Genomic DNA, 5,101 nt, shown 5'->3' with positions numbered 1-5,101 from the left:
TGTATTTTTAGTAGAGACGGGGTTTCACCGTGTTGACCAGGATGGTCTCGATCTCTTGACCTCGTGATCCACCCGCCTCGGCCTCCCAAAGTGCTGGGATTACAAGCTTGAGCCACCGCGCCCGACCTTTTCTCTTTTTTTTGATGGAGCCTCACTCTATTGCGCAGGCTGGAGTGCAGTGGCGCGATCTTGGTTTACTGCAACTTCCACCTCCCAGGCTCAAATGATCCTCCTGCCTCAACTGGGATCCCAAATAGCTGGGACTACAGGCGCCTGCCACCACACCCAGCTAATTTTGTTATTTTTAATAAAGATGGGGTTTCACTATGTTTGACAGGCTGGTTTTGAACTCCTGACCTCAAGTGATCCACCCAACTCAGCCTCCCAAAGTGCTAGGATTACAGGCGTGAGCCACCGCGCCCAGACTGAATTCAGTCATTTCTAACCAAAATGAATTCAACAATCTTAGGAACAAAGGGCAGACTATCAGAGAGGAAAATGTAACAGTCCAATTTACCTCATAGTTACTGAGAAGCGCAGAATTGGCATCCTTCCTGCAAAAAAAAAGTAAGCTATCATCAGTCTGGGCTCATACCCCTTTCTGGGTATCATATATCTGTAAAAGAATTCCTGTCAAGATGTAGTATCCACTTTTGGAATTTGGGGACTACAACCTAAAACTGAAACTGAGAAATGTCCTAAGTGCAACATGTTTAGCTAGCTGAGGACAATTTCAGAGCAGACCTGGAAACGAAGTGCTGTCCCATCACACACCCATGTCCTCTCCCCATTCCTACCTGCCTCCCATCAGCTACTGACATCTTAGGCAGCCACGTCCTCCTGCTGAATCAACAGAAATGGCCCACTTAACACTAACGTTACCAGTGAGAATTCCAGCCATGGTCAAGTATCCTGCCAAATACTCACTATGCTCCAAAGGTGTTCACCACCTACATCAACTCAACAGGTAGAGTCAGTGTAGCAAGCAGTGGCCAAAAGCTGGATTACCTGTGTAATAGTTAATCCAGGCAATATGCCATCTTTTGTGAGTGAAGAAACAACAATGCGACATATATTAAGTCAAAATCGATCCACTCCACAACAGCACATCAGAAAGCATTGTTTTCATCAGTCTGGAGGCAGTGGAGTATGACAAAGAACATAGTTTTGGGCCAGGCGCAGTGGCTCACACCTGTAATCCCAGCACTGTGGGAGGCCGACGTGGGCAGACCACAAGCTCAAGAGATACAGATCATCCTGGCCAACATGATCAAATCCCATCTCTACTAAAAATACAAAAATTAGCTGGGCATGGTGGTGTGTGTCTGTAGTCCCAGCTACTCCAGAGGCAGAGGCAAGAGAATCGCTTGAACCCGGAAGGCGGAAGTTGCGGTGAGCTGATATCACGCCACTGCACTCCAGCCTAGGCAACAGAGTGACTCTGTCTCAAAAAAAAAAACTTTGAAATCAGATTTGGGTTCACATTCTAGCTCTGCCATTCATATGCTGTGAGAGATTTAGTTAATTACTCCCTAAGTTTTTCCTTCTAAAATAAAAATGGGATGAAACTAGCATCTAAAGTGTGGCCTGGATTCTAAACCCAGCTCTTGCATTCTTTGGCTATGTGACTCTGGGCAAGTTACTTAATCCCACTATGTTTAAATTTCCTATCTATGAAATGGCAATTACAGTATCAGCCTTGTAAGAGTGTTTACAGGGTTAAACGGAAACATGTAAAGTCCCTGGAACACAGTAAGTGCTCAGTAAGCACCAGCGTTATCATGACTACCACCAGCTCCTCCCACCTCAGCAAACTGTTACAGTGAAATGAGACAACACATTTTAAAAGTTTAGCATGGTTTTGTACTTATTATGATTTCCATAACTGAAGGCTATTATTTTTAAAAGATATTATCTCAGTTAATTATCTTAAAAAAAAAACCCACCCTCAATCCCTCCCTCCCCCCCTCACCCTCCCCTCCCGTTGGGTAAAAAAAAAAAACAACCCTGAAATGTAGGAGCCATTATTATGACTCCTACTCTATAGAGATGAAGCCAAGACTCAGAAATTAAATAACTCACTCAAGGTCACAGAGTAAGAAGTCTGGATGAAGCGGAAAGTAACTATGGATTTGCAGAAAATGAGACTGGATTGGATGAATTAAACACTGGTAATGGAGAATCCTAAAAAATCAGGTAGATGGGTCTGCACTTGACATAACATGCAACAGAGACCCCTGTAGGTTCTTAAACCAGGAGTGGGGCGAGATGATGAAAACGATAACTCAAGATTTCAGAAGCATGGGCCAAACAGATAGGTGATTTCCCAGTCAATAAATAAAGCAAAACTAACAGTGGTTAACACAGGGATCGACCTAGGCCTTAGGTCATCAGCGTAGTGACATCAGCATTGTAATCATATCAGCTTTGTGAAGCTAACCAAATGCTACCAGTGAGTCAAGGTACAATTTCATAAAAGTGCTGCTTTGACCAAATGACCACAAACACACTCACTCAAGTCACAAAGATTACCATATCTGAAAGGAACTTAACACAGGAAGGACAATGCATAATTAGTGCATGTGACACAGTTCATTCAAAATTGATAGACAAATCAAACCACACGTCATTTTGCCTACTTAATCAGGAAATCTTCCTCCTATCTTTGCTTGAAATTGAGTTATAACTCCCTGTGCTTTCCAAAATATGAGGCATTAAGACATCTTAGGCCGGGCGCGGTGGCTCAAGCCTGTAATCCCAGCACTGTGGGAGGCCGAGGCGGGTGGATCACGAGGTCAAGAGATCGAGACCATCCTGGTCAACATGGTGAAACCCCGTCTCTACTAAAACTACAAAAAATTAGCTGGGCATGGTGGCGCGTGCCTGTAATCCCAGCTACTCAGGAGGCTGAGGCAGGAGAATTGCCTGAACCCAGGAGGCAGAGGTTGCGGTGAGCCGAGATCGCGCCATTGCACTCCAGCCTGGGTAACAAGAGCGAAACTCTGTCTCAAAAAAAAAAAAAGACATCTCTTCCTGGAATAGCTGACTGGGAAAAAAAATGTTACTTTTCTTCAGGGCCAATGGATCCATCCCAAGTGCACTGTTACTTCATTTCCAAATCATGGCCCCTTCTCTGTCATTCACAATATTCCACGCCCTGGGAAATTTGTCCTTGGCCCTTCCAAGTTACTACCCCACTAAACAAGTCAATATTGTAACTCAAGAATACAAAAAACATTCTCTGCCTCTTCTAGAACAAATATAAAGGAGAAGGAAAACTCTCTCTCTCATCTATGTTTCAATCAGTCTGTGTTTTGGGATCAAGAGAACAATCGATGTTTAGACAGGTGCTGCATTTTACAGACTCTGGCTGACAGAAGCTGATTTATTCATTGATTTTATTTTATTAGATTAAAATTTTTTAAACCCAGCTAAATACTCACAGAATAAATGACAATGTATGCTAGGCCTTTATTTAATAAAATGTCCAGAGGTACCTTATCTACCTTTTATGAAGTCCTAAACGAGCTGCATGTATTAGGAAAATTTTTTAAAGGCAGTTTTTATCCTCAAGAAGTTACTGTAACCAATCAAACACCGCATGTTCTTACTCACAGGCGGGTGCTTAACAATGAGAACACATGGACACAGGGAGGGGAGCATCACACACTGGGGTCTGTAGTGGGGGGGCCAAGGGAGGGACAGCAGGGGGATGGGGAGGTCGGGGAGGGGATAACATGGGGAGAAATGCCAGATGTAGGTGATGGGGAGGATGGAGGCAGCAAACCATACTGCCATGTGTGTACCTATGCAATAATCCTACATGATCTGCACATGTATCCCCAGAACCTAAAGTACAATTAAAAAAACAAAAAAAAGGCCGGGCGCAGTGGCTCACACCTGTAATCCCAACAGTTTGTGAGGCCGAGGCAGACAGATCACAAGGTCAGGAGTTCGAGAGCAGCCTGGCCAATACGAAGAAACCTGTCTCTACCAGAAAATAGAAATATTTGCCAGGCACCATGGCTCATGCCTGAAATCACAGCACTTTGGGAGGCTGAGGCAGGAGAATTGCCTGAACTCAGGAGGTGGAGGTTGCGGTGAGCTGAGATGGTGCCATTGCACTCCAGCCTGGGTAACAAGAGCGAAACTCCATCTCAAAAAAAAAAAAAAAAAAGTTACTGTAACCACCATTAAATGACAGGTTGTTGGCAAAAGGATATAGTGAAACCAGACAGACATCAACTTAATCACATTATCCAATTTCACAGCACCAATAATGATGTGATGCACTGAGAAAAACACATCCCTCAGAGCAATCCTGCCCCAAGATGTCTAATTCGAATCTAGTCATGAGGACAAATTGAGGAATACTCTTCAAAACAACTGGGTTAGATTTAGACTCTTCAAATATCAATATCACCTGTCACAGTGCCAATGTCACAAAAAGAAGCTAAGGAAACTCCAGAGGAAAGGAAAATAAAGAAACACGACAACTAAATGCAATGTGCTATTCTTCACTGGATCCTGAATTGGGAGGAAAAAGAACACTATTAGAACAAATGGTTTCTTCCCATCTTTGTGGATTTATCTACCTGTTGTCTTTATTGTAGTTGCTGACTTTCAGATTGGGTCTCTGAGCGGACGTCCAGTTTGTTGATAATGAAGTTATTGCTGTTTCTTAGTTTTCCTTCTAACAGTCTGGCCCCTCTGCTGTAGGACTGCTGAGGTCCACTCCTGGCCCTGCTTGCCTGGGGATCACCTGTAGCCGCTGCAGAACATTAAGAGTTGCTACCAGTTTCTTCTTCTGCTATCTTTGTCCCAGAAGGATACCCACCAAATGTTGGTCTGAGCTCTCCTTTATGAGGTGACTCTTTGGGTGTAAATCCACAAAGATGGGAAGAAACCAGCGCAAAAAGGCTGAAAACACCCAAAACCAGAATACCTCTCCTCCTCAAAGGGATCACAACTCCTCATCAAAAAGGGAACAAGACCTGATGGAGAAAGAGTGTGATGAATTGACAGAATCAGGCTTCAGAAGGTGGCTAATAAGAAACTTCTGTGAGCTAAAAGAACATGTTCTAACCCAATGCAAAGAAAC

General features: G+C 43.7%; 1 long non-coding RNA gene across 1 annotated transcript in view; it reads right to left on the bottom strand.

The window, feature by feature from the left end:
• LOC108297324 overlaps positions 1–5,101 on the bottom strand; it is a 44,628-nt gene that overhangs the window by 26,414 nt on the left and 13,113 nt on the right. The window contains exon 2 of the long non-coding RNA XR_001822171.2: positions 518–554. This is a non-coding gene — a long non-coding RNA (uncharacterized LOC108297324). The remainder of the gene's footprint in view (positions 1–517; positions 555–5,101) is intronic.

Source organism: Cebus imitator, unplaced genomic scaffold, assembly GCF_001604975.1.
Source record: "Cebus imitator isolate Cc_AM_T3 unplaced genomic scaffold, Cebus_imitator-1.0 Scaffold792, whole genome shotgun sequence".
Classification (NCBI taxonomy): domain Eukaryota; kingdom Metazoa; phylum Chordata; class Mammalia; order Primates; family Cebidae; genus Cebus; species Cebus imitator.
Note: the sequence above shows the minus strand (reverse complement) of the source record. Positions and strands in the feature narration are given on the sequence as shown.